This window comes from Rhinolophus sinicus, linkage group LG02, assembly GCF_036562045.2.
Source record: "Rhinolophus sinicus isolate RSC01 linkage group LG02, ASM3656204v1, whole genome shotgun sequence".
NCBI classification, from domain to species: Eukaryota; Metazoa; Chordata; class Mammalia; order Chiroptera; family Rhinolophidae; genus Rhinolophus; species Rhinolophus sinicus.
This window is the reverse complement of record NC_133752.1, coordinates 9,038,444-9,061,717: the sequence shown is the minus strand read 5'-3', so window position 1 is coordinate 9,061,717 and position 23,274 is coordinate 9,038,444. Positions and strand designations below refer to the sequence as shown.

Genomic DNA, 23,274 nt, shown 5'->3' with positions numbered 1-23,274 from the left:
GAAGTCTGAGTAGGGGCTGCTCACTGAGAAGAGACCCGAGGATGAGCAAAGGTCGTCACAGAAGAAAAATACCGGCAGCCCAGAGTCTGTGAGGGTCAGTGTTGCAGGACAAGGCTTGAATCGGATCAAGATGCTCAGATGTCAAATAAAGGGGCTTGGACAGTGACGAGAAACCAGTGAGAGATGCTAAGAATGTTTCTGATACGATTGGGTGCGGCTTTCTTACCTAGGGCACTTTGGAGGTACCTTGGGTAAGAAAGTACCCGAGTCAGGTTTTATGGTTCATGATTCATGAGACGCCTCATAATCTAACCCATCATCCCTAAAATTTGAAGAGCAGATTCCAGTTCATTTTGGATCCAACACATATTTCGTAATTTTTGAAAATTATAAAATAAACATATTTGTTGTAAAAAAGTAAAACAATATAGAAGTCCATAAAGTAAAAGGGAAGTCCCTCTCCACAAATGTCCTTCTTTGAATCCTAATCCTTAAAGATTCCCACTCACCCTCCTGCCATATTTTTTTCCTTTTTTTTTGCTCTGCACAAAGATGTACACATATTGAGATAAATTGCTTTAAAAAAAAATGGGACCCAAGTATGTCTACTTTCTGCAGCCTTCTTCTTTCAGTCAATAATATTTGGTGAGTTTCTGCCTCTGCCCAGGGTTCTGTCTGTGGTGTGAGTGGATATGGCTTCCTTAGGTGTCCCCTACTGAGGTGCATTTAGGCTGCTGTTAGTTTCGTGTTGATTCAGCTGCTATTTCTCTGTGACTACAGTGGCTGGCGACGCTCTCCACAATCCGTCCTTGGGTTTCTCTCTGACTTCAGCTCCTGTCATTATCTCTTGTCTTCCTTTGCCCCAGTCATGCTATTTTACTTACTTTCCTCAAATGTTCCAAACACATTCTAACCTCAGGGCCTTTGCACAGGACTTTTCCTCCTCCTGGAATGCTTATATTCTAGATGTTCCCAGGCTCGCTCCGTTACCTCACCTCCTTCAGGGCTCTGCTCAAGTTACATATCTCTGAGGCCTTTTCCCCGCTCTCCCTGTGTGAAATAGAGCCCTTCCCAACTTGGCCCTGCTCACCCTACCCTGTATTTTCCCTAGGTGCTGCCATCACCTGAGTTAGGAAATGGTTACTGTATTATTGTTTGGAAGGTCCAAGTGGGTACAGAGTTTCTGTTTTATTCAGTGCTGTGTCCCCTACATCTAGAACAGGGCCTGGCACATAGTAGGCCTTCAATAAGCCTGGGTGGACTGTGAAACCCTTCCTTGTTACTAGTGCTCTCACATCGTCTGGTCATCACAACCACCCTGTGACATAGGTAGGTAGTCCTCATGTTAAAGTTGAGGAATCAGGTTCAGAGAGGTGGTCTCCCTTGCATCAGGTCACACAGCAAGAAAGTTACCTGGAGTGGTGGTTTTTGAGCCCATCTAGTCCTCAGAATTTCCAGGGAACTCGCTTAAAACCACAGATGCCCAGGTCTTACCCCATATGTTCAGAATCAGGACCTTTAGGTGTACGGCTTGGGAGTCTGCATTTTAACGAGCTCCCAGGTGATTCTGAGAAAGGCCAGGGCTGGGAACCCTTGGCCTCAGATGTATTTTACCTCTCACATCTCCAGGGGGGTCTGCTCCCTCCCTCCCTCTAAGCTTTAACAGCCCAGATGCAGTGGGAGAGTCCTGAAGAATGGCCCCCAGGGGAGGAGTGTTGGATGCAGTTAGGGGGCTGTCTCCCACGCAAGCTCACAGTCTATTTCTGGGCTTTTATTGCAATTGTTATGATTACGTCCTTGTTGGAGGACAGCAAACTCCCAGGCTTTGGCACTCACCTGTTTTCCTGATTACTCTCATGCCTACACTTTCGTTTCACTCAAATCCCTCTTGAAAACTTCCTTGGTGTTTTTCTTTCTTTTTTTCTTTTTTCTTTTCTTTTCTTTTTTTTTTACAAGGTAATTATTGCTGTTCATTGCCTGGAGATAGAGAAAGGAAATAGGCCCACAGAAAGGCAAAGCAATTTCACTAGGAAGTCGTGGCTCAGTTGCCTCTTTTATTACACCTCCTCTCCCTGTGGGTGCCTGGGCGCCTCGTGGCATTACCCCACGCTTGAGAAGGAGGGCTACCCCTGGGCATCCCCAGAGAGGCTGAGCTGGGGGCCGATGCACACGGCTGTTCCTCAGGTTCTATGGCGTGTGGAAGGCAGGGCTAACGCCCTTGGACCACGGCTCTGCTGCACAGATGCCTGAGATGGAGCTAAAGGGGCACGGGGCTTGGGCTGAGGACAGGTGGTTCACACACGGGCTCTGCTACTCTGTCCTTGCTTGTTCCATGTGGCTGGGAGAAAGGCTGCACCCACTCTGGGGCTGGGGCGAGGAGCAAATGAGGTGATATGAGGTAAGCCCCTCTAGATGCACAGAGGTATGGACCACGCACGAAAGGAATGTGCCATATCTATCTCCTAGCAAAAAAAAAAAAAAAGGAATCAAGTTTCTTGATGTCAGGAGGAGTGGAAAGTTTAAGGATTTCAAGAGAAGAGTGCTTAAATTCAGCCTGGTGTCTGCGGAACATTCCTAAAATTTTCCGTTCTTTCTGTGCTGGCTAAAACCTCTAACAAAGCCATTTACATTACTATCACTGGATCTAACGCTAAAGAAATATTCTAGAAGACCTGGTTAACTCCTGTTTAAAGTAAATCCAGGTTAAGCACCTGGATACTCATAAATGCTTCTTCCCTCCCTCCTTCCTTCTCTGTCTAAAGAGACAGCTCCCTCCCTGCTTGCCTATATTTATGAGGTCCTTGTTGCAAGAGAAAGAACATGACATTTGGAGTCAGACCTGGGATCAAATTTTACCTTATCTACTTAATTCCTTCAGGCATCAATTTTAATCCAGAAAAAAATGGGGATAAGTATACCTACAAATCCAGATGATTTTGAGGCCCAATCACAATAGTTAATATTTATAGAACATTTAGTATATGCCCAGTGCTTTACCGATATTAACTCATTTAATTCTCACAATTATTCTATGAGATAGGTACTACTATTTTCCCATTTTACAGATGAGGGAAATGAGACCATGAGAGATTAAGTAACTTTCCCCAAATCACACAGTGAGTAAGGAACAAACCTATAACTCTTACTACTATTATTTCAATTCATTCTTAAAAGATGGGAATTTGGAATATACAAACGATCGCTTGCACCAACTATGTTGACAGAACAGAACCAATCTCTCTTTCATTGTGCGTAACTTGGCCGAAATAGTGGTACTTCTCCCTGTCCATGTTCTTTCTCCTTGCTTCCCCTCTGCAGCACAAATGCAAGCTGCCCCCCAATAATAAAACTATCACCATGTCTTATTTACATATAATGTTTATTTATAAGGCACATTTGCATATACCTCATACGATTTTTAATAAGACTCGTTGTAGCTGGGAGACATAGTGTTGTTATGAGCCCCTCTTTAGAGATGAGCAAATGAGCCTTGAAGTTAGGACAGGATATTGGATGAAAGCCTCAGCTCGGTTCTGACCTGTGCTGGGTTTTGGACCTTGAGTTGTGATGTTCCTGGAGAGGCCCCTGACTTTTGTTGTCTACCTAATAGCTGTTCCTGCTTCTGGAACAGCCTCTTGATTTTCCCTTGGGGACCTTTCCTCTCCTCCCCTTAGAACTTGTGGTTGGGGGGGAGGGTTTCCCACCCATGCTCCAGTGTCTCCAGGTTATTACATTGCTCTGGTCACAACAGGTCATTCATGGGAGGGCTAGTGACTTACATGGGTCCAGTGAAACTTAACCCTGGGACCTTTCTGCTGTGATCCTGCTCCAGGATGTAGGCCTGAAGCTATTGGTGACCCTCTCTGCCAATGCAAGGTGGTACGGGACGCACAGTGAAGCCACCTTAGAGAAAAGCAGAACCAAGAGATGTGAAAAGACAGATTTCAGACTATATTCTTAGAGTATGTGGAGCCAACAGCACCTGAAGTGAGAGGTCTACCCAGACCTTAGGTCTATGCTTTAATGAATTCCCTTTAAAACCAATTTTTTTTTGGTTTTTGGAAAACCAAAGCCACCCTGGTTTTGCTTTGAAGCACCTTGGGTTGGGTGTTATACCACTTTCACTTGAAAGAATGCTAACTGGTGGACTCCCCAAATGGACTGCCTCCTGGGGGAGGAGGCAGAAACTGTGGTGTGGGGACAGAGCCCCAGAGAGTAGTTTACAGGCTCTCGGCCTCACGTGAAGGGGTACTGGCTCGGGTGGTGAATGGCCGTCGGCTGTGGCTGATTGGCTGTCGGCTGTGGCCGGTTAGCTGATTGGCCGCTGGTATAACTGCTGCAACTACGGAGGGCCGAGGAGAGCGGAAGAGGAGGGCCGAGGAGAGCGGAAGAGGAGAGCTGAGAGAGAGGAACAGAGGAGAGAGGGGAGGAGAGTCGTCGGTCGGTCGGTTGGCGGAAAGGCGGACGGCAGGTCACGCGTCCGGTGGGCCCAGCCTCCAGTGAGACCATAGTGGTATGACTCCCCTACCTATGGCTCCGTGGGTGTTCTTTTTCGGCCTCACCATATCCTGCATTCTTGTGTGGGGAGCTGGAGCAGAGACCCTGCAGGCCGCCCCACCTGAAAGATGGCGCGGCGAGAAGGCCTCCGCGCACGACATGTGGTTATTTATTTTTTTTCTTATTTTCATTGGAATTCTGGGTACTAATTAGGTGCCCATAAATATTGGCCAATTTATTAATCATGAATTCACTGGAAGATGGGATAGTTACTGGGAATTTTGAACTGTTGCTTAAAAATCCTTGCACATTGGACAAGTATTTCCTTTCTTAAAACATTCAGGGAAATTTGGAATAGCTTTTCTTTGGGTTTTTTTCCAACTTAGTTTATTTCCCACTGAGACCAACTATAATTCACATGGATTTGCACTGGGGAAAGTCATATTTTATTTTTATACTGTTTGCTGAAATTCTCTATGAAGAATTGTGACTACTTATGCATGAACGTCTGATCTTTCTGAAGTGCAAGGTGGACTATCTTCTTCCTCTCCCTGTAACGCTTCAGGGATTCCTCCCTGTTCATAGGAAGAGCTCTGAGCCACGGGTCTGTAGGTGTTAGGAAATAGCCTGATGTCGCAGTCAGTTTTATGTATCAAATTTGCCAGAATTCAGTCCCCAGTTTTCCACCAAACACTCACCTAGGTTTTGCTAAGATATTTTGTAGATGTGATTACAATCTATTACTACTTGACTTTTAAGTAAGGGAGGTTTTTCCTAGATAATCTGGGTGGATATGATTTAAATCAGTTTAAATGTCTTAGCAGAGTTGAGGCTTTCCTAGCGAAGAAGAAATTCCACCTGTGTACGTCAGCTTTAGCCTGTGCCTAAGAGTTCTAATCTGCCCTTCCCGGAGGTCTCCCCTACAGATTTTGGACTCTCTAGACAATCTTCACAATTGCATAATCCAGTTCCTTACAATACATCTCTTAATATGTATTATCACCTACTGCTACTGTTTGTCTGGTTGAACACTGATATGTGCAACTGACAGCTCCCCAACTCCCTGAAATTATAGGCAGAATGGATATAGGGTTCCATATAATGTGGCAGTGGAAGTAAGACCATATCTTCAGAGTTCCCAACGGCCCCTGTCATGGCACAAAGGCTAGGAAGCCTGGTCTGTTGGACAAAGGCCGAAGTCCTTCACACGATGCACAGCTCTCCATAAACTGCCCCTACTGACCGCTCAGCCGCCTTTCCTGCCTCCTCGTCCTTCTCACATTGTATAATCCAGGACTACCAGTGTACCTGGCTCTCAAGGGAAGTTCATGGAAATCTTTATGGGGAACAAGGAAGACACCCCAGAGTTTTCTGGGTGCTCCAGATACGCTTGCTCACTCCTCCACCTCCCGGCCTCCAAGCACCTATGATGGTTCTCATAGCCCCACCTCGCTCCTCCTGCCCACTACAACCTCACCACCGCTCTCTGTTCCTGTCCTTCAAGCTCCCAGGTCATCGCTCACTTGTGGACTCTCATCTCCATGGGCCCTTTTCCTGACCCGTCTACCACCCCTTCACGATTCCAGAAGTCCTTCCCTGGTGTCTCTTAGAACTCAAGGTCACTCATCAGCACTTAGTACATTATCTCAATGATTTCGTATCCTCATCCTCTTTTCCGATGTTTTTTACTTTCTTGCTCTGACTACAGCCCAGCTCTTCCCTGAGGACCTTCCTGTCTGTGCAACCCTCGCAAGGGGTGGTTCTTCTCACTTTCTGGGCTGTAGCACTCTGGTTGCCAGGAAAGGCAGGTCCAGAGAAAAAAAGGACAAACAGACAGCATTTTTCCTTGGCTTCCAGGTCTGGTTTGGAGCACAGTAGTCTGGTATTTGAGCTTTCTGGTTGGTGAAATAAAATGCCACAAATAGAAATGTTAGTCAAATTGATTACATTTTATTACTGTGCTGTGATGGAGTTTGTCCTCCAGCTGAGCGGTGTCAGGTAAAATATAAGTTGTAGGTGGGTTTTGTCATACATTTCAGGTATGTCCATTTTACTCTGGCTTGTGGATTCTTTATTATGTGAGCCTGCTATTGTTGCTGAAAAAGTAACAGGCCTGGCGAGGCTACTGAGACCCAAGCAGGGATGACATAATCCACCTACACAGCCTCCCACAGCCCGTTTACCAAACCGAGGTCAGAGTGGTCTTTCAGAATTAAAGTCAGAACCTGTCAGTCACTCTCTTGCTCAAAACCCTACTTAACTTCCCGCATCCGTCGGGATAAAACTCAGAGTCCTTGCAAGGCCTGAGCTGGGCTCGATCTCTACTCCCTTCTGACACCACGTGTCTGCCTCGTGCGTTCACTCCAGCCACCTGGTGGCCTCCTGTGTCTGCAACCAGCCGAGCACCACCAACCCTACCTTCTCTCCTGCTTATGATTCCTCAGCCCAGAACACTCTTCTCCCAGATGCTGGTGTGGCTCATTCCTCTCCACCTTCAAATGCCCGCTTTCCTCTTGGCTTTCTGTGTCCCCAGCCTTCTCTGGCTACCTGTCCAAAGCAGCACCTGCCTCTCGCTTACCCCACTTCCTTTTCCATGGTTCTCATCACCACCTGACATGCACATCTTTATGTGGTCTTTGTTTGTCTGTCTACTTCTCAGTTGGACGGTAAGGCCCTGGAGGAGAGAGTTTGCCTGTTGTGATCACAAATCTGTCCCAAGTGCCTAGAATAGTGGGTATTTTGTGGGTACTTAGTCCTGGTTCCTTATGCCTGTACTTGTACTGGTCTTGTGGGTGACTGGAATGCCTAAGAGACAAGCTAAAGAGACCAGTACTTACTTACTTACATGAGGGGAGTGAGTGTGTGTGTGTGTGATATATCTAGAGAGAGAGAGAGAGAGATAGAGAGAGAGATAGAGAGAGAACCAATGTTCATGAAATTTCAAACTCCTGACCTTTACTCTTGCAAGAGAACTCTCTTGGGAGCCCACAGCACTGGCTGTACCTGGGCCTGGCCCATCAGTTTGTCCTCCCCATCATGGCACGGGGGAGGGGCAAGGGGAAGGAGCGCCTGAGCTTCCCCAGAGGCCACTACCTGTGGCCCTAAAGTTTGCGCATAAAACTTCCCCAAACAGACCCTTATGATTTCAAATAATCGAAGGAAGATAGTGTAAATATGAAACATTTGGAAGCTAAGATCCTGATTTAGCCCAGGAAAGCTGATGGTTATTAAAATCTTCAAAGGCCAAACATGCAAACGGTCCATGTTTTAGATTATCTCCCAAAAATTTGTCATGTCTGGAACCATTTTTATAACATTGAAATCAAAAGCTCAGAGAGTTCAGTGTTCTTCCTGTACACACCTCTTTACTGGCAAGGTTCTGAAACATTCTCCAGGCTCGCGGGTCACGGAAAGAGAATATGTGTGGTCAGAGGGCTTTTCTGAAAGTCTGCACTTGGGCCAAGTTATTTTCAAATATGAGATGAGTTTAGAGAGGTCATTATAGTTCAAGGTTTAAAATAAAACTTTTAGGAAGTCTCATGTGTTTCACTTAAAACAAAATATATGGGTGGTATCATGGTGGCTAATTTTATATGAGGTCTTTTGGAGAGAAACATTTGCTATAAATTTCAATCTGTCAAGGGGAAACAAGTGAATATAATTTTTTTCTAATGCTTACTCTATGACAAAACTGGGCTGGGTGCTTGCACACACATTTAATCAGCTTACTGTTCTGATGTTAAGCAATGATCCCAGTTGCAACTTCCTAGAGAAGAACAGAGAACATCATCATGACCCCCTCGACTTCCCTATCATCCCTAATTTACTCGCATTCCCATCCATCCTCATTTGCTTCCTTCCTGTCTCAATGAACACATGTGCCGTCAGAGCACATGCTTGTTCAAAACCCAGCCCTACCCGTGGGTGATCATTTCGACCTGCCCCTTGCCTCTCCTAGATGACCTGACTCTCACCCTGTACAAATATTCATGTCTTTTCCATCCTGGAATAACCTTGACTTGGCTCCTTTGACCTGCCTCTAACCACCATGCATCTCTGTCCTTCCAAAGAAAGTGCAACTGATAGGTTAAACGCATCTTTCATAACCAATAAGGGGTGAAGAAAGCAAATCAGCTCTTTGCAAGGATGCTTCAGAAGCCATTACCTGAAAGCGTTCAGGTGTGCCTGGCCATTCTATGCTTGGGAGGAGGGGGTCATGACTATTTCCACAGTAGATGAATTTGAAGGGACGAAACTTTAGATAGATTGACTAAATTTCTTTGGTTTCTACAGTGTGCCATCTAAAGCCAACTAGAAGTTGGAGATTGACCATTAAAGGTGTGAGGTGTGGGGGATGTGTGTGCATAAGTATCTGAATGGGGCTGGAGCTATATTAAGATGGTGGAGGGCATAGATTATTTCTGTTCTCTGGCCTGTGACTGGTTTTAAGGCTTTTTAAAGGGAGTTGTTAATGTCAGATGCTATAAGGAATTTTTCCAAGAACACTTTTCGGGAAGACATTTCCAGGAAAGACTTGAGTCTCTGGGAACAGCACAACTACTTTGAGGCCAGGTCACTCAATTTGGGGAGGTGGCTTTCTCTCTCCCTCTGCCCAGAACGTAGCAACACTCTGGCTGCTAAATGTTGATCAACTTTGGAGGAGAAAGGCGATTATATCCTTCATATAAATGTTACCATTTTTCGAGATGGACATCATTAAGGTCCATTATTTGCGTAGTGACTATGGCATAGAAATTCATGAACACATGTGGGCACAATGTAGAAACACTTGGGGGATCTCAGTGAGAGGAGAGAACATGACATTGGATTATGGACTTTTGGGTATCCTTATCAGTATGCCCAGGCTGGTGAGGCCAGGGGGCTGAAATGTAATCTCCAGGAGGGCAGGAATTTTTGTCTGTTTGGATCACTCTTGAGACAATAAAGAAATATATATTCAATGAGGATGAGATGAATTTGGCTGCATTTGGAAAAGGTGGTCAGCCGGCAGAGAGCTGAATATTTAGTCTCAACAGCTAGAATTGGATAGAGCCCAGGAAGAATTGGCTACATTCAGACGAAGGGTATGGAAGAGAGAGTGAAAGAAGAGAAATTGCTTCTTGTCAAGAAAGTTTGGCTATAAAAATAGGGTGAGAATTCAGATGGAAGTCTGAGGGTTATGGGACTCATTATATGCTGTGACGTGGCACAGGCTATACTACAATCAATGGGAAATACCAAAATAGGCTTGAGTACATTGTGCAGTATTTTGGAAGGTGCATTTAGTACATTGTCTTAATGGTCTTCATATCAATCAGATGAGAGGGGAGGGGTAGGCGTTCGTTCCCTTTTTCAGGTAAGGATAGAGAGAATGAGGTTCAATAGCTTGCTAAAGGTCACAGAACTCATATGTAAACAAAAACTCAGCGCTTTGCATTGCATTCTATCATTTTTTTCCACCTTACCATTGTGCAGAAATGAGATTTTGGCTGATGGATAGATTTGGACTCTGCAAATCTGTGGACTCTTTTTGGTTTGTTTTGTTTCTTTTAAGTTTTGCAATGGTGGCTATGAGGTGATAAGCTTTAAACATCCATCTTTGACTGGAAAGGTCAGAGTGACATGGGGAGATAATTAAAATGGAAAGAAACCCAATTTAAAACCTGGCTTCACGGGTTAAGATGAGGCTAATGCATTGAAACAGCCGAAAGTCTCTGTGTAGGCTTTATTTCACAGCTCAACAACACAGAACAAATTGCACAAATTCTGGGAATTACATCCCTTGGTAACAAACACTGAAGTCACTTGATAAAATGTCACCAAATGGCTCTGTTGACTCTGTTTTGTAACAAGTCACAAGCAGATGGCACTTTGAAGCACACAATGCAGTTTGGAAAACAAAATCGCTCAGACATTTTTGTCTGGTTTGCTAAGATAATGTGCTGAAGCCCAAAATGAAAGGTTCTTGGCATTCCCTGATAAAGAAAGGCTCTACACCATTCAGAGGATTTGTTCTAATTTTTTTTTGCAATCAAAAAGTTGATTCTTCATCTGTCAGCTCTGGCTGAGATGGATTTCACAAAGGTTTCTGCACTTGCTAAATAAAAGGTGCAAAGCAAGAGAGAAAAGAACTACTAGTTCTTGAATACCTATTATGTGTCTGACTCTTTATATGGTGTTTAATTCTAAAGCAATTCTATGGGTTGCTCTTATCACCCCTATTTTAAGTATAAATAAATTGAGGTCCAGAGACATCCCACACCTAATTAGGTGAAGACCTGGGATTCAGACCTTGATCAGATCTATTTCTTTCCATAACTCTATGGTACTTCAGGTAGAATGCTGTTCACATCTACCCCTTGTTACTTGTTTTAAAAACATTTTTATGCTGACAATTAAGTATGAAAATAGATGCAGCTAGCAAATGTTCGTATGAAATAGTCTTATGTATGTATCAAATTCCCAATTTATTGCTTTCAGATTGGAATTTATGGCATATTTTGACAAGCACTATAGGCTGACTCACTCAAAACCCATCCTAATCCACTTTCTATGTTAAAGTCTGGAAAGCAGAATATGCAGACTTCCAGATTCCCTTGCAGCTCGGGGTGGGCATATGACACAGTTTGGCCAATAAGATGCACATGGAAAATCCAAGAAAAGGGCTTCCCTTTTCAAATAAAAAGGGCAAAGTTTGACAAGTAGAAGGCTTTTGCCTTCCTGCCTGAAATAGGAACTCAAGGAAGTGCAGCAGCTGTCTCCTCATCATTAGGGTGAAAGCCACATGCCAAAGCTGGTGAAGCAGGAAGATAGAAGGAACCTGGTTTCCAGGTGACATCTTTGACTAGCTACACTGTTTTTGGATCACCTACCTCTCGGCTTCTTGTTATGTGTGAAAAAAACACTCCCTACCTTTGAAAGGAACTAGCCGTTCTGATACACACAAATGCAACTCTAACTGACAAACACAATAGCCAGAATTTTAAAAGACATTTCTATTTTCTAACAGTCCTCCATTTTTTATGCTATTTTGGTCCCAATTTTAGTTCTGAAACATTGGAAGTACAGCCATCAAATTAGATAATACGTTCATTGGAATGGTGTTCATTTGGTTGGGTACAAACTGGAACAGAGTTAGATCTTCCTGGTTGTGGAAAAATAGGCCAGCAAACTTGTGATGTGAGTGACTGTGGTTCTTCCAGAAAGTCTGGACATCACATTAGCAAAAGTGACCAGCATGGAGTTGGGGAGGGAGAGTAGGACGGCCAGGCTCAACACATCACCACCTGTTTGCCTAGATGTAGACTTGGCCTTTGGTTGGAAAAACTAGAAAGGGACTTAAGGAATCATTCTGTCTATTTTTTCGCTTTGGGGAAGGACCACAGTGAAATCATACTCGATGTATGTAGTAACCAATCTGGTTCTAATAGACCTCCAAAGAAGGAGCCTCTTCCCTCAGGAGGCTATTTCAACATCTAAAACTTGCAGTAGACTCTTTTTTACAAGTTCAATAGAATGTTTATTGCATGTGAAAAGAGAAAAATAGCCATCGTCTTTCTAAGGCCGAGAGGAACGTTAGTGGATAGTGCAGTAGGGCAATCCTGGATTCAAGTTCTAGTTGTGCTACTTCCTAGCTGGAGAGCTTCATTGTCACTTAGCTGCATTGAGCTTCAGCTGCTCATCTGTAACACAAGCAGAGTAATAGCCACACTCCACTACTGCTGTGGTGAGGAGCTGATGTCTGTAAAATGCTGGGAATGTTATTTGCCATAAAAGTAAGTGCACAATAGTAGTTCCCTTCCCCCTACATTCCCCACTGGACAGCAGCCCACCACCATTCTCTGGGTGAAATTGCTTTAGAGCCCCAAGCAGCATCATTGAATCGCCCCACAACATTCTCTACTGTGGATTAGTTAACGCCAAAGTTCTAATCTCATTCTCTTTGCTCTGATTTTTCAGTCCTTGGATCTCAGCTTTGGACCTCATTTTCAAAACAATTTTTAAAAACGTGTTAGCAATTTGAAGAGATCACATTTTGAAAAACTGAGCAAAACGTAGCAGTATTTGGAAAGCAAAAGCATTGACCTATACCTTTTATGTTGCAGGGCACACAGAATTCTCATTCTAGGTTGTGCATCCATAACTGAGGTTTGCACTATGGTGAGAAAGGTAAAATGGAGGAACAAGACAATTATTTGGATTGCTATACAGCCAGTAATATACTGACCACAAATATTTGGCTGATTGAAAGACTCCTCTCGCACAAGTTATCTGCCTTCCGACCTTCGCATTGGATGTGTGCTGTCTGACATCCAAGTGAGGTCTGCCTTAAGAAAGGGACCACTTCAGAGCAAGGATTGTTTTTTAAGGCCATACACATGACTCTTGGCTAATAGAATGTTGGACCGGCTGACTTCTGGCGGCTTCCCCTGTTGGCTCCACTAACGTATGTACAATTTCAGACTCAAAGCCACACATGAAGTCATTGTGAAGCTGTACATTTCATCCTTAAACATCTGTCATGAGGTGGTTCTTTTCCTGTCCAACAGTGTAATCCCCAGGAATCGTGATGATTGGAGCGTTAAGGAAATAATTCTTAATTAATCTTCATTTACTTAGGACCTACTAATTTATCTTTGATGAGGAAGAGCATTTTGAAAATGTTCCCATTTTAAAATGGAAATAATTTTAGTATAGATTGGTTCAGAGATTTTTTTTTTCTTTTCATACAATTACTCATGGCATGTGATGCTCAGCCAAGGAAAGAAGATGACAGTTTCAGGTATAAAAGAATCTCTGTAGAGTTAGTCTAGCTCTGTAGTTTTGAGGTGATGAAACCGAGGCCTAAAGGGTTTCAACGGCTTGTCTAGCATCACATGATTAGTTAGTGGCGTAACCATGGCTTTTGTGGTTTTCTTATGTCAAATGTGTGCTATATACTACTTTCTCAATGAGGTGGTCCCTGACCACCTTAGCTACAGAAGTGTCCCCTCCCCCACACCTACCAGTCACTCTGTCTCATTACTGTGTTTTATTTTCTTCAGGCACTTGTCAGTCTCCAAAGTTACATTCTGGGTTGTGATTCTGTTATCTACCCCCACCCCGTAAAGGCCTGAAGGCACAGACTTTGGCTCTTGTTCACTGCTATATTTAGAATAATGCTTGGCACACAGTAGGTGCTCAATAGACATTTGTGGATTGAATGCTGAGCTGTTTATGTCTGTTGTATACTCTTGAGACCTAAGCCACATACTTGGAGTCTTGCAGTTGGGAAGTGGTGAAGCCAGAATTCCAAGCCAGGGATAGTTCACTTCAAATCCTGACATTTGACACCAAGAAAAATATTTCTAATGTTCTATGGTTCCTATTCCACCACGCCCTCCATGACCTCTTTCCAAGGGCATCTAAAGTTCCCAGTACATGTTTTGGCATCCCCCAATGCTCGTATCTATCTGTGTTGTACTAGTCTTCAGAGAAATCAATCTGATTATACTTTATGCAGCACAGTAAATACTCTGTGTTGCTGGTTTCCCTGTGAATGGTTTTTTGAGTAAATTTCTCATTTATAGATATCGCTCATGTTACACTAATATGGTGATGAATTCCATGGAGTTGTACTGATTTATAATAAAAAGCCTACAAAGGGAAAGAAATCTACCCATCTGCTGATCATTGAAGCCTGATGCAATCAAAGTGGTTGATGACAAAAAGTTCAGATGGTCACAGAGCTTAGAAAGTGACATGTGCCAAAAGATGAGGAAAGCACTGGGATATAAACAAGATCGCAAATAACTCTGAAATAGTGTTGATTCTGACCACAGGGAATTTCAAGAATTTGAATTGGGGGAAAGGCCCCATCTCTTGTCAGGTAAAGGTCGTATGGGATACAGCAATCCACTTTTTCTCAGATTGTACAACAGGCCAAGGAGAATGATTGTTAAACTTTGATGCACATCCAAATCCTCTGGAGAGTTAGTAACACAGGGCCCATGTACCTGCTTTAATCAACGGTGCCAGGCTCAGAGTGAGGGCCTAACTGATGGTGAACACACACCAGACTTTGCTAGCTCGCTTGTCCTGCAGGGGCCTGTGAGGGCCTGACCCTTTAAGAGCCTGGGGAAAGAACACAGGACTTGGGTCTTGAAAACCTGTGCTTAGCTCCCAGCACTGCTAATTCCTAGGAGTGTGACTTGGGGTGAGTTACTTCATGACTTTGAGCTTCAGTTTCCTTGTCTGAAATCTTCGTGGTCACTGGTCAATTGCATTTCCCAGATGGCCATGGTGGGAGCACAAAGGAAAGAGGCCACGGTTAAAAACAGGGACTTCCTCCATTATGATGAAGCCAGAACTTTTACTTCCAAATCCCACCCTGCCTGCCATCACCCTCCGTGTGGCCATGGGGGGAGTTACCCAGTTATCGCCAGCCTCAGTTTCTCCTATATGAGAGAGACAAAAACAACCCTTTACCTATGTTAGCACTCAAGTTTCACATGAATCCTGAAGTCACTGCCTTTATAACATCGTAAGGAAACCAAGGCACAGAGGAGCTAAGTCACCAACCCTCGACCACATGGGGGCCCATCTGGGACATGTTCCCAGGGGCTCCTGGTGCAGAGCCACTACTCCTAACCAGCACATCGCCTGCTCTGAAGACCCTGTGAGACACGGTGAGTAGAGGGCCACACACATGGCCAATGCTCGGCGATGTTTCCTAATATTTGCATAACTTCCTTTCACATTCCAAACATGCATCCCTCCATTTTATGATCCATTGTACCACACATGTCCAATGGCCAGTGCCCACGCTTGTTTAATTATTGCCCATGAAAGGGAAAGCTCGCTACAAACTACAAACATATTTATACTGGAAGGGGAGCATCGTCTCACGTTTGTTTTTTATTGCTTTCAGCACGTTAGGCATATGACATATATTTGGTAAGTAAAGGCAAAAAGTTAGACATCTCCTGAGACCAGAAGTTGAGATGAGTTGCTTACTGGAGGCCTCCATAGAAAGCAGGCTGTGAGGAACTCCTAGTCACTTACATCCCTTTCTGCCTGGAGCCTCCTGGCCCGCAGAAGCACCTTACACATGGGCCGACCCTCACTACCATCTCAGGAAAAAGACCAATCTAATCCTCACAGGACATCAAAGTGTGAACCAAAATTATTCGAAGAGAAGAAAAGAAGTCAAATTTTGACTAGAGTTAAAAGCGAATATTCTCATCATTGTGGGGGTTTTCTTGGGAGTCAGAAGAATACCACCCAGGCTGAGGAGACGAGGCCTCCTTATTCAAACCAGGAACCGGACACAGGCGAGTCACAGTCTGACGATGGGCAGAGTGTGAGCTCTGGAGACACGAGTTGCCCGCAACCACGAGTTCTTGATGAACAACCCTGGAAAAGGACACTCAAGTTCCCAGGGAAGCTTTAGGGTCTCAGGGAACAAAGGTTGCTTGAAACAAAATAATTTCCTTTGAATTAGCTATAGTCCCAGAATTACTTCCCAGTTCTTAACTACAGTCTGATTTAAAATATCTGTGACAGAAATGTACTCTAGTACAATGCATTATTTATGAAATTATGCAATCCATTCATATACCCACTGTTAATACAAACCCACAGTTGCGCTAACACAGTCTAGATGTTTGCGTTTCTACATCGCAGTGCATGTATTATCACCCCAGCAGCCATGTGGAGTGGTGAGCACATTTGTTTAATAACAACAAGCAGGAAATAAATCAGTACCCTTCACCAAAAATAAATTGAGCGCAAGATCTACACTACTACAAGGAAATCTCCACAGAACACTATTACCTTTAATGTTTTCTTTTCTCTATGAAAATCCTACAGTATATCAAAATGAAGAAGACACCTAAACTTGAATTGTGTAGGCGCAGACTTGATGCCAATTGTGTTTTTCTGGGTGAGCCTACGGAGCCACTTCTGTTTGCTCCCACAAGTGTCCCTGTCAGCCTCATACTCTCTTGAATATGGATTTATAACCATTAAGGAGCCTAATTGCCAAGTCAAGTGTTGTTTTCAAAATGAGCCCTTCTTTCCCCAGGAAAGCCGATTCTGCCGACTTTCGCTTTCTCTCTTCTGTTCAGCGGACACTTCCCCAGAGGAGATGTTTCATTGAGTCAGCCCCAGTCAGTAAACACCCCCAAACCTCAGAGAAGAACAGAGAAAGAGTAACACTAACCTGAGCCAAAAGACTCATCTCTGGGAGGAAAAACGCCTGAAGAAATTCACTTCAATCGGGACAGCAGGCTGTTTACTTACATTGCTCTCAAGACCTTCCAACAGCTGGAGTCTTTGAACAGCTGTGGAGCTTTCTCTTGAAATCCCCTTCTCTTTGGCAGTGAGGCGTGCTCGTAACTCTTTGGGGCTTCAGATTAATAAGTAATTTCCTGATTTGTGTCAGAAGCGTTCTCCCAGGCTTCAAGCAGTAGTGGGGATAATGGAGCACGCAGGTCCCCAGGCCGTGCAACGATGCTGGGGCCTACACAGACATCCCACTGGTTTGATGGAGTCCCAGAGACGTGTTTTCGACCTCACGAACAAAAACAAATACCTTCCTCTGTCTGTTGGCTCGCTCCTGACTCATATTTGGGAAAGAGCACAAAGAATCTGGACAATATTTGTCGTAAAAGTATAAAATTCAAGTTGAACACCTTCTCCTGTTTCTTGCTGGGGAAAGTCAGAACACCGTTGGTCTTCAGGGCATGTCAAGATGGCTTTCATACCAGCCACTTTAGCACTTTCACTTTGTTAATTGATTTCAAGTGTTTTTTTTTTTTTTTTTTTAAATGTATCAGAAATCCACAAAAACCAAAAAGTTGATATTTTGACTGTTTTACGCATTTAATAATAACAATTTGAGCTGCTTTGTATATAAAGAATATTATTTTTGTATATAAAAATTTCCTATTGTTATTCATTCTTGAAAAAAACAAAAATGTAGGAAAATGTACATCTGCTTTCCTAAACATCCTTTCTGGAAGTTTTCAGCCACTATGAGCGGATAGAAATATTCATTCGGATATATCAGACCGTTGCGGCAAAAGGGTTAGAGGATGTTCTCAGAGCAGTTCCGCCCCTTCAGTTTACAGTGGAGGGAGATGAAGCCCAGGGTCACAAGCCTTGAGCAGCATCATTCGAGAAGTGAGTGGAAGGATGACAACCAAAGAGCCTCCTGGCTGTCAAACCCGGATTCTGTCCCCGACAGGGAGGTGGACATAGTCGCAAAGACTTGAGATCTGGCTCTTGACCTATAGGATATATGTCACTAGATGAGGTCCTTAATATGTCAGTTCTCACAGCAGCCAAATGGGGATCAGAATAGTAGTTACCCTTGCTTGGTCATACAGTGTGGTGACCATGTTGAAAGATCTTCCTCAACGACGGAATCATGTCATGTAAAGGAATTTTTCCAACACATTCCATTTTACATGCTTCTCTTCTCCTTTTGATTCTCATATTCCATTTAATGTTATTTCCTCTGCTGCAAGAAGCCATCAAGTGACTTTTGGGGGACAAGGAGAATATTGATCAAGGAATGGGGTAGGACATGGACAAAACTTTGACCTTGGAAAACTAGGTCAGGATCAGATGAAAAGACATGTTTTGACATTTGCCATGGAAAAGACCCTGGATTTGGAGTCAGAAAAGCAAGACTTACCACCGCCTCTAACACCAGCTCAGGGAGCCCCATGTAAACCTTCCAAACCACTTTCCTCCCTGGGGACATAATCCCTTGCTTGCTGTGCTTACCTCAGTTCACTGGGGTGAGATTCCAGTGGGGTCTTCACTGAGGTAGTGATTATCAATACTGGCAAATATTCAAACTGCAAGGTAGTATTTCCCAGAACTCGGCACAGCATTTCACATGGAAAACATTGTTGATGGGATGTGCCACTGCCACTTCCCATTTCATCCATGACATCACACCCCTTAGTGCCAGAGCGCCTCGGTTCTGGGCCTTTATTTTCTCCTTTTAAGGAGTATACTTCACTTTCTTCCCTTCCTCCCATCTCTCTTGGCACTTGTCTCCCATATTGGCCACCATTGGTTTCTTTCTTAGAGTTTAAGTGTCCTCCAATTTCCCATGCAATAGTAAGAATGAAAGCAGGGAGAAAACATTTGCTCAACCATGTACACAAGCATCCAGAAAGCTTTGACACAGATGGGCTGTTTTTATCCTGGAAGTAGCCGCAATCCAACACCAAATGAATTGAGATCAGCCTCCTTGCTTTTGAAAATGCTCAAATCCCCAACCCAGCTCACATTTAATTATTCCCTTCACTTCCTTTGCCCTTTTATAAATTCATTCTTTAAATGTCGCTGCAGTTAAGACTGGCACTCTATCATCTATAAGAGGAATTTTCTAATTGAGCCTCGTCTTACACTCAGTATCATAGATGGGTGGCTTAAACAACAGAAATTTATTTTTCCACAGTTCTGGGGACTAGAAGTCTGAGATCGAGGTAATGTTCTGGTGAGAGCCATTTCCCGGGCTTACAGACGGCTGCCTCTGGCTGTGTCCTCCCTCCCACCCACAACACGTGACAGAGAAAAGGAGAGCTTTCACTCTCTTCTTCTTATAGGGTCACAGTGTTTGTTTTCACATTAGGGCCTCAATCTTATGACCTCATTAACCTTAATTACCTGACCCTATTTCCAGATATGGTCACACTGGGGATTAGGCTTCCATATATGAATTTTGGGGGGACACAATTAGGTCATAGTGAGCCTCGAGAAAGTGAGAAAAGGTAACTAACATTTGTTGAGCACTTATTAGTACAAGGCCCTACTCATTTCTTTTCTCATTGAATCCTCATAACACCTTTGAGAGGTTGGTAGCGACTTTCCCAAGGTCACAGAGCTACTAAGTGGCAGTGTCCCAGTGTGAACTATGATGGCTAGAGCTACGCTCTTTCCATGACACAGGCTGCCTCCACCCCGTCTTCTCTCCCAGATTCTGAGCCATGAAACTCTATTTTGTCTTCCTGCCTGTTCAGTTGCCTGGAGTCAGCACATGCTCACCCAGGGAGAGGGAGGAGAGGGAAGCTGTGTGGTTTCTCTTAGTCCCCACTGAGTTTAGGCTGACAGCTGTGGGGAGTCTGCCCAGAATGTTCTCGCCCCAGTCTGCTCCCAGCCGCCTTTATGTTGATAAATCCTCCTCGCCAGTTTGAACTCAGGTGTTCTTTCGTCAGGAAAGCTTTCTTTACCTACCCTCCCCTGCCCTAGCTCTCCCTTGTTCTTTTGTATACTGTTCCATGCTTGCCCTTCATAATTTATTTCCTTTCCTAGAACTTGTTTCATCGCTGTAGTAGTTATTACAGTAATATTTCTAAGCTAATTTGCACAATGTTTGTCTTCCTCACTGATTTGTAAGCTCTCTGAGGGTAGGGACTTTTTGCTCTCTGAGGTATCACCAGCCATCAGACCACAAAACAGAAGATCCTATTGGGGGAAAGAAAGGGAGAAGTAGGGCCAGGTGAATCAGGGAAAATAAACAGTAGTGGAAAGAAGCTACAAGACTCATTTGCAGTATTATGACTGGCAAACGTATGCCCGAGAGCACACACTTACTGGAGCCCCTTTACTAAGTCCTCTGTGTACCACCAAATGGAGTCTCTTTTCTGTTTTCTGTGGAGGAATGAAAATCTAGTTAAGCTAATCAAAGTGAGGTTCTTGGAGTTAGGAGAGGGACAGAGTTAGCTGAGGCACAGATCTTGGGTCACACCTGCTGGCCTCCTGGTAAACTCATGGACTCCTGCGTGGGCTGTGCAGCCTGCACTCGGCACGATGGGGCTGCCTGTTCATATCTCGTAAGCCTCAGTCTTGTTCAGGGAAGAGACGAAGCAAGACTGTGATGGAACAGGATGTGAAGAGGCATAGGGCCTGCCGGGAGGAATTCCTACCAGGGAAAGACATTCTCAGCAAAAGGAACCACATGCGCAAAGACAGGAAAAGACAGCATGTTGTGTTCACAGAACTACAAGGAACAGTTTTATTGGTGTGGTGCAAGGAAATGTGATAACATAAATGAAACTGCTAGATAAGTATTCGGTGTTTTCATTATTGTCTATTTCTCAGCTTTGTTTGGCTGTCCAATGAGAGAGTTCATGTGGAATTGTTTTATAAACTGGAAAAATCCTATGAAAAGTTGCTTATTATAAATTCCTTTGGGTAAAGATAGCTAGTTAAACCAAGGAACTATCCTGGGAAATGGAATTACTTATAAATTTATGTTAATTATAAACTGAATTTTGTTATTAATTTCCATCTTCTAACATCCTTTTCAAAGACTAGATTTTTAGTATCTGTTAAATATCTGTTTATAATTAGCTCGGACATAAGTTTTCAACTCAGCATTGTCCCCAGACCTTTCTACTCATAGATTGAGGATTGGAAGCCTGGAATTACATTTCCCAGAGTCTCTTGCAGTCACAGTCACCAGTTAGAACCAGCTAAAGAGGGTACTTATAGGAATGTGAAAGGGAGAAAAGAATGAGGACGTTCTTCCCCCGCAATGGCAATTGCAGTCAGCGTGAGGAGAGTCAATTGACAAAGGATCCTGGAGTCACACACTACACTCTAGAGTGTCTTCTGAGAAATCCTGCACTTCTGGATTCCCAGGAAAACAGCACAGTTTTTCTCCATTTTTCTCCAATTGTTGGTTCCTTAGCCCCCTCCACCCCCCCTTAAAAATAAACTTTTTATTTAGAAATAAGTATATACTCATAGGAAGTTGCAAAAATAAAGTGGCATAAAAACCAAATAAAACAAAAAACTGGATTCCCTTAATGATAACATGTTATATCACTGTAATATGATATCAAAACTAGAAACTGGCACCTGTACAATAGTATTAACTAGATTACAGAACTTATTCAGATTTCACCAATTTTTGCATGGATTCATTTGCATGTTGTATAGTTCAATGCAATTTGATCCTATGTATATACAGTTTCTTTACAGTTCTTTCAATGGTTGTTTAAGGCTTTGATTCCTTGACTTAAATCCCTACCTACAGTGATTTTTATTTTTCTAACTAAATCCTGACTGATATGATTGATAATTTTCTGGTGTTATCTCACATTTGAAGGCTTGTGGTCGAGTTTTGTTTCTTACATTCCATTGCATCCATTAATTTATTCAATTAAAATATTGCTCATTGATATATATATATATATTTTTTTTTCAATCTGCTCTTTTTACCCATTGTCTTTATCTGGGGCATTGTCACATTACATATTAATTACTGCAACAGATTTTTAACTGTTGTTGGGCTTTTACTTGTTACAGTCTCAGAGTCATCCTTACCATAGTGGGTAAAAAATGCAATACTATTTTAATCTTTCCTAAATAATGGTAAAATAATTTACATGTGATAGGATGGGAAACGAAAAATAAGAGATACAGAAATTAGATTGGAAGGGCACAGTTATCATTATTGACAATTAACACAACTGCACACTTAAACAATGCACATTTTAAAAGGCTATTAGAAATATTTGTTCAATATGGTTTCCAGATAAAAAATAAACACTAAAATAGCTTTCTTATATACCAAAAATAATCAGCTAGAGAATAGAATGTTTAAAAATCATTTAAAATTCTTGTGATAGCAAAACGATGTTGACTTTTCTGGAGAGGAATGGGAGACGAACCTCTCCCTAACTCTGGGCTGTGTTTTCTCATTTGGGCCCTTAATCAGCTCAATTTGTGTGGAGAGACTCACAAAATCATGGTAAAACATATTTCTTTCCCCTTTCAGATTCTTACCTCTGACTCACTAACCACAAGTGATATAAAAATCTGGTCTGGGGAAAGCCAGTTTGTCCTTTTCTAAGACATAATTCCTCCCAAAGTGCCCTACTCTGCAGAGATGCCTCTGGCTCCAACTCAATTTTTTGTTTTTTAATATTATTTTCCCTTAAGACATTGTAACAACTTGAAACCACATATTTCAGAAGGTGATTTTGCTTTGCATCCCCACATAGTTGACTTTCCCAGAATAAATGAACTGTCTGCCTTAAAGGACTATGAAAATCTCTCTCTCTCTCTCTCTCTCTCTCTCTCTCTCTCTCTCTCTCTCTCTCTCCCCCCCCCAAACTCCCTAATAAACTAAAAAGAGAATCCTGACTAACATTTATTATGCACTGGCACTGTTCATTGATTCTTTCTAAGTATTATCTTAATCCTCACAACCATATGGGTAGAAAATTGAAGTCACTTATCCAAAAATCTCAAGACTACCAAACTGTAGAACCAAGGTAAAACACAGGTGACAAAACTCTAAGACTTTCCTTAATGCCACCACAGTATACTGCTTTTCTTATTGGTGACAATAACTTTTCTTTCTATGATGGTTTAAAAAGCATGAGAGTCTGAGAGTCAGCCTGGGTCCCTGGCCATTGCTATGCATGATCCCTAGTGAACCTCATTGGCTGCATAAGCTTAGACTATTTAATTAAAAAAGTAAATCTGTAGGAAAATATTAGGTAAATAAATGGCACAGGTGGTACTGTGTAATGATAAAAAAAAAAGTGAAGGTGATGTGAATGTTGATATTTGGAAAACACAAGGGTAGAGGAAGTCACAGGTATGTGACCTTGACTTGTAGATGGTAACCTTGTCATGAGGGAGCATCTTGATTTGCCTCCAAAGTGGAGTTAATTCTTTAGCACTTTAGCACCTTAATAAAGGTAATAAAATTCATGTTGCTCTCAAAATATAATGCAGAAGACTGCTTTCTCCAATGGTGGC

The 23,274-nt window shown here is 43.0% G+C and overlaps 1 protein-coding gene across 3 annotated transcripts in view; it reads right to left on the bottom strand.

Moving 5' to 3' along the window:
* C1QTNF7 (C1q and TNF related 7) overlaps window positions 1–23,274 on the bottom strand; it is a 94,785-nt gene that overhangs the window by 45,256 nt on the left and 26,255 nt on the right. The window contains exon 1 of one of the 3 annotated variants that reach the window (XM_074321520.1): window positions 16,780–17,144. The exons of 1 other annotated variant lie outside the window; for it this stretch is intronic. The gene's annotated coding sequence lies outside the window, so the exon portion shown is untranslated. Of the gene's footprint in view, window positions 1–16,699; window positions 17,145–23,274 lie in introns of those variants that run through there. One more of the 3 variants, XM_019740851.2, reaches the window with a different exon arrangement.